Below are 14,404 nucleotides of genomic sequence, written 5' to 3'. Positions count from 1 at the left end.
CGTTCACATTGTGCTAGAAGAACGAACGTCTCTCCACATGCTCAGTTCTGAGAGAAAATTGAGTGTGAAAGCCGTACTTCACCTAGCTTGTTGGGAACACAAAGGTTCTTTTCAGTTGCAAACTCCACTCCATACATATATATGGCGAGGTACTAGCTCCAAATAGATTTTACAGTGAAAACTGCAGGAACTTCAAACCTGCACTAGGAAACAGACTGAGAAACCAGAGTAAAAGTTTCACCTGCAACCCGTTCATTTGTGCTAGATGAACGAACGTCTCTCCACATGCTCAGTTCTGAGAGATAAGTGTGTGTGAAAGCCGTCCTTCACTTAGCTTGTTGGGAACACAAAGATTCTTTTAAGTTGCAAACTCCACTCCATACATATATATGGGAAGGTACTAGCTCCAACTCGGTTTTACAGTGAAAACTGCAGGAACATCAAACCGGCGCTAGGAAACAGACTGAGAAACCACAGTAAAAGTTTCCCCTGCCACCCGTTCCCTTTGTGCTAGATGAACGAAAGTCTCTCCACATGCTCAGTTCTGAGAGATAAATGTGCTTGAAAGTCGTCCTTCACCTAGCTTGTTGGGAACACCAATTTTCTTTTCAGTTGCAAAATCCACCCCTTACATATATATGGGGAGCTACTAGCTCCAACTCTGTTTTACAGTGAAAACTGCAGGAACTTCAAACCGGCACTAGGAAACAGTCTGAGAAACCAGAGTAAAAGTTTCTCCTCCAACACGTTCACTTTGTGCTAGATGAACGAACGTCTCTCCACATGCTCAATTCTGAGAGATAAGTGAGTGTGAAAGCAGTCCTTCACCTAGCTTGTTGGGAACACAAAGTTCTTTTCAGTTGCAAACTCCACCCCATACATATATATGGGGAGGTACAAGATCCAACTCGGTTTTACACTGAAAAATGCAGGAACTTCAAACCGGCACTAGGAAACAGTCTGAGAAACCAGAGTAAAAGTTTCACCTCCAAACCTTTCTCTTTGTGCTAGATAAACGAACGTCTCTCCACATGCTCAGTTCTGAGAGAAAAGTGAGTGTGAAAGCCGTCCTTCACCTAGCTTGTTGGGAACACAAAGTTTCTTTTCAATTGCAAACTCCACTCCGTACATATATATGGGGAGGTACTAGCTCCAACACGGTTTTACAGTGAAAACTGCAGGAACTTCTAACCGGCACTAGGAAACAGACTGAGAAATCAGAGTAAAAGTTTCTCCTGCAACCCGTTAATTTTGTGCTAGATGAACGATCGTCTCTCCACATGCTCAGTTCTGAGAGATAAGTGTGTGTGAAAGCCGTCTTTCACGTAGCTTGTTGGGAACACAAAGTTTCTTTTCAGTTGCAAACTCCAATCCATAAATATATATGGGGAGGTACTAGCTCCTACTCGGTTTTACAGTGAAAATTGCAGGAACTTCAAACCGGCACTAGGAAACAGACTGAGAAAACAGAGAAAAAGTTTCTCCTGCAACCCGTTTCCTTCATGCTAGATGAACGAACGTCTCTCCACATGCTCAGTTCTGAGAGATAAGTGTGTGTGAAAGCCGTCCTTCACCTAGCTTGTTGGGAACACAAAGTTTCTTTTAAGTTGCAAACTCCACTCCATACATATATATGGGGTGTTACAAGATCCAACTCTGTTTTACAGTGAAAACTGCAGGAACTTCAAACCGGCACTAGGAAATAGACTGAGAAACCAGAGTAAAAGTTTCTCCTGCAACCCGTTCCCTTTGTGCTAGATGAACGAACGTCTCTCCACATGCTCATTTCTGAGAGATAAGTGTGTGTGAAAGCCGTCCTTCACCTAGCTTGTTGGGAACACAAAGTTTCTTTTCAGTTGCAAACTCCACTCTATACATATATATGGGGAGGTACTAGCTCCAACTCGGTTTTACAGTGAAAACTGCAGGAACTTCAAACCGCCTCTAGGGAACAGACTGAGAAACCAGAGTAAAAGTTTCTCCTTAGACCCGTTCCCTTTTGCTAGATGAACGAACGTCTCTCCACATGCTCAGTTCTGAGAGATAATTGTGTGTGAATGCCGTTTTTCACATAGATTGTTGGGAACACAAAGTTTCTTTTCAGTTGCAAAATCCACCCATTACATATATATGGAGAGGTACTAGCTCCAAATCGGTTTTACACTGAAAAAGGCAGTAACTTCAAACCGGCACTAGGAAACAGTCTGAGAAACCAGAGTAAAAGTTTCACCTCCAAACCTTTCCCTTTGTGCTAGATGAACGAACCTCTCTCCACATGCTCAGTTCTGAGAGAAAAGTGAGTGTGAAAGCCGTCCTTCACCTAGCTTGTTGGGAACACAAAGTTTCTTTTCAGTTGCAAACTCCACTCCATACATATATATGGGGAGGTACTAGCTCCAACTCGGTTTTACAGTGAGGACTGCAGGAACTTCAAACCGGCACTAGGAAACAGACTGAGAAACCAGAGTAAAAGTTTCTCCTGCAACCGGTTCCCTTTGTGCTAGATGAACGAACGTCTCTCCACATGCTCAGTACTGAGAGATAATTGTGTGTGAAAGCCGACCTTCACGTAGCTTGTTGGGAACACAAAGTTTCTTTTCAGTTGCAAACTCCAATCCATACATATATATGGGGAGGTACTAGCTCCAACTCGGTTTTACAGTGAAAATTGCAGGAACTTCAAACCGGCACTAGGAAACAGACTGAGAATCCAGAGTAAAAGTTTCTCCTGCCACCCGTTCCATCTGTGCTAGATGAACGAACGTCTCTCCACATGCTCAGTTCTGATAGATAAGTGTGTGTGAAAGCCGCCCTTCACCTAGCTTGTTGGGAACACAAAGTTTCTTTTCAGTTGCAAACTCCACCCCATACATATATATGGGGAGGTACTAGATCCAACTCGGTTTTACACTGAAAAATGCAGGAACTTGAAACAGGCACTAGGAAACAGTCTGAGAAACCAGAGTAAAAGTTTCACCTCCAAACCTTTCTCTTTGTGCTAGATAAACGAGCGTCTCTCCACATGCTCAGTTCTGAGAGAAAAGTGAGTGTGAAAGCCGTCCTTCACCTAGCTTGTTGGGAACACAAAGTTTCTTTTCAGCTGCAAACTCCACTCCGTACATATATATGGGGAGGTACTAGCTCCAACACGGTTTTACAGTGAAAACTGCAGGAACTTCTAACCGGCACTAGGAAAAAGACTGAGAAACCAGAGTAAAAGTTTCTCCTGCAACCCGTTAATTTTGTGCTAGATGAACGATCGTCTCTCCACATGCTCAGATCTGAGAGATAAGTGTGTGTGAAAGCCGTCCTTCACCTAGCTTGTTGGGAACACAAAGTTTCTTTTCAGTTGCAAACACCACCCCATACATAAATATGGGGAGGTACTAGCTCCAACTCGGTTTTACACTGAAAACTGCAGGAACTTCAAACCGGCACTAGGAAACAGACTGAGAAACCAGAGTAAAAGTTTCTCCTGCAACCGGTTCCCTTTGTGCTAGATGAACGAACGTCTCTCCACATGCTCAGTACTGAGAGATAATTGTGTGTGAAAGCCGACCTTCACGTAGCTTGTTGGGAACACAAAGTTTCTTTTCAGTTGCAAACTCCAATCCATACATATATATGGGGAGGTACTAGCTCCAACTAGGTTTTACAGTGAAAATTGCAGGAACTTCAAACCGGCACTAGGAAACAGACTGAGAATCCAGAGTAAAAGTTTCTCCTCCAACCCGTTTCTTTCATGCTAGATGAACGAAAGTCTCTCCACATGCTCAGTTCTGAGAGATAAGTGTTTGTGAAAGCCGTCCTTCACGTAGCTTGTTGGGAACACAAAGTTTCTTTTCAGTTGCAAACTCCACTCCATTCATATATATAGGGAGGTAGTAGCTCCAACTCTGTTTTACAGTGAAAACTGCAGGAACTTCAAACCGGCACTAGGAAACAGACTGAGAAACCAGAGTAAAAGTTTCTCCTGCAACCCGTTCACTTTGTGCTAGAGGAACGAACGTCTCTCCACATGCTCAGTTCTCAGAGATAAGTGAGTGTGAAAGCCGTCCTTCACCTAGCTTGTTGGGAACACAAAGATTCTTTACAGTTGAAAATTCCAATCCATAAATATATATGGGGAGGTACTAGCTCCAAATCGGTTTTACAGTAATAACTGCAGGAACTTCAAACCGGCACTAGGAAACAGTCTGAGAAACCAGAGAAATAGTTTCTCCTGCCACCCGTTCCATTTGTGCTAGATGAACGAACGTCTCTCCACATGCTCAGTTCTGAGAGATAAGTGTGTGTGAAAGCCGCCCTTCACCTAGCTTGTTGGGAACACAAAGTTTCTTTTCAGTTGCAAACTCCACCCCATACATATATATGGGGAGGTACTAGATCCAACTCGGTTTTACACTGAAAAATGCAGGAACTTGAAACCGGCACTAGGAAACAGTCTGAGAAACCAGAGTAAAAGTTTCACCTCCAAACCTTTCTCTTTGTGCTAGATAAACGAGCGTCTCTCCACATGCTCAGTTCTGAGAGAAAAGTGAGTGTGAAAGCCGTCCTTCACCTAGCTTGTTGGGAACACAAAGTTTCTTTTCAGCTGCAAACTCCACTCCGTACATATATATGGGGAGGTACTAGCTCCAACACGGTTTTACAGTGAAAACTGCAGGAACTTCTAACCGGCACTAGGAAAAAGACTGAGAAACCAGAGTAATAGTTTCTCCTGCAACCCGTTAATTTTGTGCTAGATGAACGATCGTCTCTCCACATGCTCAGTTCTGAGAGATAAGTGTGTGTGAAAGCCGTCCTTCACCTAGCTTGTTGGGAACACAAAGTTTCTTTTCAGTTGCAAACTCCACCCCATACATAAATATGGGGAGGTACTAGCTCCAACTCGGTTTTACACTGAAAACTGCAGGAACTTCAAACAGGCACTAGGAAACAGACTGAGAAACCAGAGTAAAGTTTCACCTGCAACCCGTTCCCTTTGTGCTAGATGAACGAAAGTCTCTCCAAATGCTCAGCTCTGAGAGATAAGTGTGTGTGAAAGCCGTCCTTCACCGAGCTTGTTGGGAACACAAAGTTTCTTTTCAGTTGCAAACTCCACTCCATACATATATATGGGGAGGTACTAGCTCAAACTCGGTTTTACAGTGAAAACTGCAGGTACTTCAAACCGGCACTAGGAAACAGACTGAGAAACCAGAGTAAAAGTTGCTCCTGCAACCCGTTCCCTTTGTGCTAGATGAACGAACGTCTCTCCACATGCTCAGTACTGAGAGATAATTGTGTGTGAAAGCCGTCTTTCACGTAGCTTGTTGGGAACACAAAGTTTCTTTTCAGTTGCAAACTCCAATCCATACATATATATGGGGAGGTACTAGCTCCAACTCGGTTTTACAGTGAAAATTGCAGGAACTTCAAACCGGCACTAGGAAACAGACTGAGAAACCAGAGTAAAAGTTTCTCCTGCAAACCGTTTCCTTCATGCTAGATGAACGAACGTCTCTCCACATGCTCAGTTCTGAGAGATAAGTGTTGTTGAAAGCCGTCCTTCACCTAGCTTGTTGGGAACACAAAGTTTCTTTTCAGTTGCAAACTCCACTCCATACATATATATAGGGAGGTAGTAGCTCCAACTCGGTTTTACAGTGAAAACTGCAGGAACTTCAAACCGGCACTAGGAAACAGACTGAGAGACCAGAGTAAAAGTTTCTCCTGCAACCCGTTCACTTTGTGCTAGAGGAACGAACGTCTCTCTACATGCTCAGTTCTCAGAGATAAGTGAGTGTGAAAGACGTCCTTCATCTAGCTTGTTGGGAACACAAAGTTTCTTTACAGTTGCAAACCCCACTCCATACATATATATGGGGAGGTACTAGCTCCAACTCGGTTTTACAGGGAAAACTGCAGGAACTTCAATCCGGCACTAGGAAACAGACTGAGAAACCAGAGTAAAAGTTTCTCCTGCAACCCGTTCCCTTTGTGCTACATGAACGAACGTCTCTCCACATGCTCAGTTCTGAGAGATAATTGTGTGTGAATGCCGTCCTTCAACTAGCTTGTTGGGAACACAAAGTTTCTTTTCAGTTGCTAACTCCAACCCATACATATAAATGGGGAGGTACTAGCTCCAAATCGATTTTACAGTGAAAACTGCAGGAAGGTCAAAACGGCACTAGGAAACAGACTGAGAAAACAGAGTAAAAGTTTCTCCTGCAACCCATTCCCTTTGTGCTAGATGAACGAACGTCTCTCCACATGCTCAGTTCTGAGAGATAAGTGTGTGTGAAAGCCGTCCTTGACCTAGCATGTTGGGAACACAAAGTTTCTTTTCAGTTGCAAACTCCACTCCATACATATATATGGGGATGTACAAACTCCAACTCGCTTTTACAGTGAAAAGTGCAGGAACTTCAAACCGGCACTAGGAAACAGACTGAGAAACCAGAGTAAAAGTTTCTCCGGTCACCAGTTCCCTTTGTGCTAGATGAACGAACGTCTCTCCACATGCTCAGTTCTGAGAGATATGTGTGTGTGAAAGCCGTCCTTCACCTAGCTTGTTGGGAACACAAAGTTTCTTTTCAGTTGCAAACTCCACTCCATACATATATATAGGGAGGTACAAGCTCCAACTCGCATTTACAGTGAAAACTGCAGGAACTTCAAACAGGCACTAGGAAACAGACTGAGAAACCAGAGTAAAAGTTTCTCCTGCAACCCGTTCCCTTTGTGCTAGATGAACGAACGTCTCTCCACATGCTCATTTCTGAGAGATAAGTGTGTGTGAAAGCCGTCCTTCACCTAGCTTGTTGGGAACACAAAGTTTCTTTTCAGTTGCAAACTCCACTCCATACATATATATGGGGAGGTACTAGCTCCAACTCGGTTTTACAGTGAAAACTGCAGGAACTTCAAACCGCCTCTAGGGAACAGACTGAGAAACCAGAGTAAAAGTTTCTCCTTACACCCGTTCCCTTTTTGCTAGATGAAAGAACGTCTCTCCACATGCTCAGTTCTGAGAGATAAGTGTGTGTGAAAGCCGCCCTTCACCTAGCTTGTTGGGAACACAAAGTTTCTTTTCAGTTGCAAACTCCACCCCATACATATATATGGGGAGGTACTAGATCCAACTCGGTTTTACACTGAAAAATGCAGGAACTTCAAACCGGCAGTAGGAAACAGACTGAGAAACCAGAGTAAAAGTTGCTCCTGCAACCCGTTCCTTTTGTGCTAGATGAACGAACGTCTCTCCACATGCTCAGTACTGAAAGATATTTGTGTGTGAAAGCCGTATTTCACGTAGCTTGTTGGGAACACAAAGTTTCTTTTCAGTTGCAAACTCCAATCCATACATATATATGGGGAGGTACTAGCTCCAACTCGGTTTTACAGTGAAAATTGCAGGAACTTCAAACCGGCACTAGGAAACAGACTAAGAAACCAGAGTAAAAGTTTCTCCTGCAACCCGTTTCCTTCATGCTAGGTGAACGAACGTCTCTCCACATGCTCAGTTCTGAGAGATAAGTGTTTGTGAAAGCCGTCCTTCACCTAGCTTGTTGGGAAAACAAAGTTTCTTTTCAGTTGCAAACTCCACTCCATACATATATATAGGGAGGTAGTAGCTCCAACTCGGTTTTACAGTGAAAACTGCAGGAACTTCAAACCGGCACTAGGAAACATACTGAGAAACCAGAGTAAAAGTTTCTCCTGCAACCCGTTCACTTTGTGCTAGAGGAACGAACGTCTCTCCACATGCTCAGTTCTCAGAGATAAGTGAGTGTGAAAGACGTCCTTCATCTAGCTTGTTGGGAACACAAAGTTTCTTTACAGTTGCAAACCCCACTCCATACATATATATGGGGAGGTACTAGCTCCAACTCGGTTTTACAGGGAATACTGCAGGAAATTCAATCCGGCACTAGGAAACAGACTGAGAAACCAGAGTAAAAGTTTCCCTGCAACCCGTTCCCTTTGTGCTACATGAACGAACGTCTCTCCACATGCTCAGTTCTGAGAGATAAGTGTGTGTGAATGCCGTCCTTCATCTAGCTTGTTGGGAACACAAAGTTTCTTTTCAGTTGCAAACTCCAACCCATACATATAAATGGGGAGGTACTAGCTCCAACTCGATTTTACAGTGAAAACTGCAGGAACGTCAAAACGGCACTAGGAAACAGACTGAGAAAACAGAGTAAAAGTTGCTCCTGCAACCCGTTCCCTTTGTGCTAGATGAACGAACGTCTCTCCACATGCTCAGTACTGAGAGATAATTGTGTGTGAAAGCTGTCTTTCACGTAGCTTGTTGGGAACACAAAGTTTCTTTTCAGTTGCAAACTCCAATCCATACATATATATGGGGAGGTACTAGCTCCAACTCGGTTTTACAGTGAAAATTGCAGGAACTTCAAACCGGCACTAGGAAACAGACTGAGAAACCAGAGTAAAAGTTTCTCCTGCAACCCGTTTCCTTCATGCTAGATGAACGAACGTCTCTCCACATGCTCAGTTCTGAGAGATAAGTGTTTGTGAAAGCCGTCCTTCACCTAGCTTGTTGGGAACACAAAGTTTCTTTTCAGTTTCAAACTCCACTCCATACATATATATAGGGAGGTAGTAGCTCCAACTCGGTTTTACAGTGAAAACTGCAGGAACTTCAAACCGGCACTAGGAAACAGACTGAGAAACCAGAGTAAAAGTTTCTCCTGCAACCCGTTTCCTTCATGCTAGATGAACGAAAGTCTCTCCACATGCTCAGTTCTGAGAGATAAGTGTGTGTGAAAGCCGTCCTTCACCTAGCTTGTTGGGAACACAAAGTTTCTTTTAAGTTGCAAACTCCACTCCATACATATATATGGGGTGTTACAAGCTCCAACACTGTTTTACAGTGAAAACTGCAGGAACTTCAAACCGGCACTAGGAAACAGACTGAGAAACCAGAGTAAAAGTTTCTCCTGCCATCTGTTCCCTTTGTGCTAGATGAACGAACGTCTCTCCACATGCTCAGTTCTGAGAGGTAAGTGTGTGTGAAAGCCGCCCTTCACCTAGCTTATTGGGAACACAAAGTTTCTTTTCTGTTGCAAACTCCCCCCCATACATATATATGGGGAGGTACTAGCTCCAACTCGGTTTTACAGTGAAAACTGCAGGAACTTCAAACCGGCACTAGGAAATAGACTGAGAAACCAGAGTAAAAGTTTCTCCTGCAACCCGTTCCCTTTGTGCTAGATGAACGAACGTCTCTCCACATGCTCATTTCTGAGAGATAAGTGTGTGTGAAAGCCATCCTTCACCTAGCTTGTTGGGAACACAAAGTTTCTTTTCAGTTGCAAACTCCACTCCATACATATATATGGGGAGGTACTAGCTCCAACTCGGTTTTACAGTGAGGAATGCAGGAACTTCAAACCGGCACTAGGAAACAGACTGAGAAACCAGAGTAAAAGTTTCTCCTGCAACCGGTTCCCTTTGTGCTAGATGAACGAACGTCTCTCCACATGCTCAGTACTGAGAGATAATTGTGTGTGAAAGCCGACCTTCACGTAGCTTGTTGGGAACACAAAGTTTCTTTTCAGTTGCAAACTCCAATCCATACATATATATGGGGAGGTACTAGCTCCAACTCTGTTTTACAGTGAAAATTGCAGGAACTTCAAACGGGCACTAGGAAACAGACTGAGAATCCAGAGTAAAAGTTTCTCCTGCAACCCGTTTCTTTCATGCTAGATGAACGAAAGTCTCTCCACATGCTCAGTTCTGAGAGATAAGTGTTTGTGAAAGCCGTCCTCCACGTAGCTTGTTGGGAACACAAAGTTTCTTTTCAGTTGCAAACTCCACTCCATTCATATATATAGGGAGGTAGTAGCTCCAACTCTGTTTTACAGTGAAAACTGCAGGAACTTCAAACCGGCACTAGGAAACAGACTGAGAAACCAGAGTAAAAGTTTCTCCTGCAACCCGTTCCATTTGTGCTAGATGAACTAACGTCTCTCCACATGCTCAGTTCTGAGAGATAAGTGTGTGTGAAAGCCGCCCTTCACCTAGCTTGTTGGGAACACAAAGTTTCTTTTCAGTTGCAAACTCCACCCCATACATATATATGGGGAGGTACTAGATCCAACTCGGTTTTACACTGAAAAATGCAGGAACTTGAAACCGGCACTAGGAAACAGTCTGAGAAACCAGAGTAAAAGTTTCACCTCCAAACCTTTCTCTTTGTGCTAGATAAACGAGCGTCTCTCCACATGCTCAGTTCAGAGAGAAAAGTGAGTGTGAAAGCCGTCCTTCACCTAGCTTGTTGGGAACACAAAGTTTCTTTTCAGCTGCAAACTCCACTCCGTACATATATATGGGGAGGTACTAGCTCCAACACGGTTTTACAGTGAAAACTGCAGGAACTTCTAACCGGCACTAGGAAAAAGACTGAGAAACCAGAGTAAAAGTTTCTCCTGCAACCCGTTAATTTTGTGCTAGATGAACGATCGTCTCTCCACATGCTCAGTTCTGAGAGATAAGTGTGTGTGAAAGCCGTCCTTCACCTAGCTTGTTGGGAACACAAAGTTTCTTTTCAGTTGCAAACTCCACCCCATACATAAATATGGGGAGGTACTAGCTCCAACTCGGTTTTACACTGAAAACTGCAGGAACTTCAAACCGGCACTAGGAAACAGACTGAGAAACCAGAGTAAAGTTTCACCTGCAACCCGTTCCCTTTGTGCTAGATGAACGAACGTCTCTCCAAATGCTCAGCTCTGAGAGATAAGTGTGTGTGAAAGCCGTCCTTCACCTAGCTTGTTGGGAACACAAAGTTTCTTTTCAGTTGCAAACTCCACTCCATACATATATATGGGGAGGTACTAGCTCCAACTCGGTTTTACAGTGAAAACTGCAGGTACTTCAAACCGGCACTAGGAAACAGACTGAGAAACCAGAGTAAAAGTTGCTCCTGCAACCCGTTCCCTTTGTGCTAGATGAACGAACGTCTCTCCACATGCTCAGTACTGAGAGATAATTGTGTGTGAAAGCCGTCTTTCATGTAGCTTGTTGGGAACACAAAGTTTCTTTTCAGTTGCAAACTCCAATCCATACATATATATGGGGAGGTACTAGCTCCAACTCGGTTTTACAGTGAAAATTGCAGGAACTTCAAACCGGCACTAGGAAACAGACTGAGAAACCAGAGTAAAAGTTTCCCCTGCAACCCGTTTCCTTCATGCTAGATGAACGAACGTCTCTCCACATGCTCAGTTCTGAGAGATAATTGTTGGTGAAAGCCGTCCTTCACCTAGCTTGTTGGGAACACAAAGTTTCTTTTCAGTTGCAAACTCCACTCCATACATATATATAGGGAGGTAGTAGCTCCAACTCGGTTTTACAGTGAAAACTGCAGGAACTTCAAACCGGCACTAGGAAACAGACTGAGAGACCAGAGTAAAAGTTTCTCCTGCAACCCGTTCACTTTGTGCTAGAGGAACGAACGTCTCTCTACATGCTCAGTTCTCAGAGATAAGTGAGTGTGAAAGACGTCCTTCATCTAGCTTGTTGGGAACACAAAGTTTCTTTACAGTTGCAAACCCCACTCCATACATATATATGGGGAGGTACTAGCTCCAACTCGGTTTTACAGGGAAAACTGCAGGAACTTCAATCCGGCACTAGGAAACAGACTGAGAATCCAGAGTAAAAGTTTCTCCTGCAACCCGTTCCCTTTGTGCTACATGAACGAACTTCTCTCCACATGCTCAGTTCTGAGAGATAAGTGTGTGTGAATGCCGTCCTTCAACTAGCTTGTTGGGAACACAAAGTTTCTTTTCAGTTGCTAACTCCAACCCATACATATAAATGGGGAGGTACTAGCTCCAACTCGATTTTACAGTGAAAACTGCAGGAACGTCAAAACGGCACTAGGAAACAGACTGAGAAAACAGAGTAAAAGTTTCTCCTGCAACCCCTTCCCTTTGTGCTAGATGAACGAACGTCTCTCCACATGCTCAGTTCTGAGAGATAAGTGTGTGTGAAAGCCGTCCTTGACCTAGCATGTTGGGAACACAAAGTTTCTTTTCAGTTGCAAACTCCACTCCATACATATATATGGGGATGTACAAACTCCAACTCGCTTTTACAGTGAAAAGTGCAGGAACTTCAAACCGGCACTAGGAAACAGACTGAGAAACCAGAGTAAAAGTTTCTCAGGTCACCAGTTCCCTTTGTGCTAGATGAACGAACGTCTCTCCACATGCTCAGTTCTGAGAGATATGTGTGTGTGAAAGCCGTCCTTCACCTAGCTTGTTGGGAACACAAAGTTTCTTTTCAGTTGCAAACTCCACTCCATACATATATATAGGGAGGTACAAGCTCCAACTCGCATTTACAGTGAAAACTGCAGGAACTTCAAACAGGCACTAGGAAACAGACTGAGAAACCAGAGTAAAAGTTTCTCCTGCAACCCGTTCCCTTTGTGCTAGATGAACGAACGTCTCTCCACATGCTCATTTCTGAGAGATAAGTGTGTGTGAAAGCAGTCCTTCACCTAGCTTGTTGGGAACACAAAGTTTCTTTTCAGTTGCAAACTCCACTCCATACATATATATGGGGAGGTACTAGCTCCAACTCGGTTTTACAGTGAAAACTGCAGGAACTTCAAACTGCCTCTAGGGAACAGACTGAGAAACCAGAGTAAAAGTTTCTCCTTACACCCGTTCCCTTTTTGCTAGATGAACGAACGTCTCTCCACATGCTCAGTTCTGAGAGATAATTGTGTGTGAAAGCCGTTTTTCACCTAGATTGTTGGGAACACAAAGTTTCTTTTCAGTTGCAAAATCCACCCATTACATATATATGGAGAGGTACTAGCTCCAAATCAGTTTTACACTGAAAAAGGCAGTAACTTCATACCGGCACTAGGAAACAGTCTGAGAAACCAGAGTAAAAGTTTCACCTCCAAACCTTTCCCTTTGTGCTAGATGAACGAACCTCTCTCCACATGCTCAGTTCTGAGAGAAAAGTGAGTGTGAAAGCCGTCCTTCACCTAGCTTGTTGGGAACACAAAGTTTCTTTTCAGTTGCAAACTCCACTCCATACATATATATGGGGAGGTACTAGCTCCAACTCGGTTTTACAGTGAGGACTGCAGGAACTTCAAACCGGCACTAGGAAACAGACTGAGAAACCAGAGTAAAAGTTTCTCCTGCAACCGGTTCCCTTTGTGCTAGATGAACGAACGTCTCTCCACATGCTCAGTACTGAGAAATAATTGTGTGTGAAAGCCAACCTTCACGTAGCTTGTTGGGAACACAAAGTTTCTTTTCAGTTGCAAACTCCAATCCATACATATATATGGGGAGGTACTAGCTCCAACTCGGTTTTACAGTGAAAATTGCAGGAACTTCAAACCGGCACTAGGAAACAGACTGAGAATCCAGAGTAAAAGTTTCTCCTGCAAACCGTTTCTTTCATGCTAGATGAACGAAAGTCTCTCCACATGCTCAGTTCTGAGAGATAAGTGTTTGTGAAAGCCGTTCTTCACGTAGCTTGTTGGGAACACAAAGTTTCTTTTCAGTTGCAAACTCCACTCCATTCATATATATAGGGAGGTTGTAGCTCCAACTATGTTTTACAGTGAAAACTGCAGGAACTTCAAACCGGCACTAGGAAACAGACTGAGAAACCAGAGTAAAAGTTTCTCCTGCAACCCGTTCACTTTGTGCTAGAGGAACGAACGTCTCTCCACATGCTCAGTTCTCAGAAATAAGTGAGTGTGAAAGCCGTCCTTCACCTAGCTTGTTGGGAACACAAAGTTTCTTTACAGTTGAAATCTCCACTCCATAAATATATATGGGGAGGTACTAGCTCCAAATCGGTTTTACAGTAATAACTGCAGGAACTTCAAACCGGCACTAGGAAACAGTCTGAGAAACCAGAGTAATAGTTTCTACTGCCACCCGTTCCATTTGTGCTAGATGAACGAACGTCTCTCCACATGCTCAGTTCTGAGAGATAAGTGTGTGTGAAAGCCGCCCTTCACCTAGCTTGTTGGGAACACAAAGTTTCTTTTCAGTTGCAAACTCCACCGCATACATATATATGGGGAGGTACTAGATCCAACTCGGTTTTACACTGAAAAATGCAGGAACTTCAAACCGGCACTAGGAAACAGACTGAGAAACCAGAGTAAAAGTTGCTCCTGCAACCCGTTCCCTTTGTGCTAGATGAACGAACGTCTCTCCACATGCTCAGTACTGAAAGATAATTGTGTGTGAAAGCCGTCTTTCACGTAGCTTGTTGGGAACACAAAGTTTCTTTTCAGTTGCAAACTCCAATCCATACATATATATGGGGAGGTACTAGCTCCAACTCGGTTTTACAGTGAAAATTGCAGGAACTTCAAACCGGCACTAGGAAACAGACT

The sequence above is a fragment of the Camelus dromedarius genome, unplaced genomic scaffold, assembly GCF_036321535.1.
Source record: "Camelus dromedarius isolate mCamDro1 unplaced genomic scaffold, mCamDro1.pat HAP1_SCAFFOLD_178, whole genome shotgun sequence".
NCBI classification, from domain to species: Eukaryota; Metazoa; Chordata; class Mammalia; order Artiodactyla; family Camelidae; genus Camelus; species Camelus dromedarius.
The sequence above is the reverse complement of the archived record's forward strand: the minus strand, read 5'-3'. Positions refer to the sequence as shown.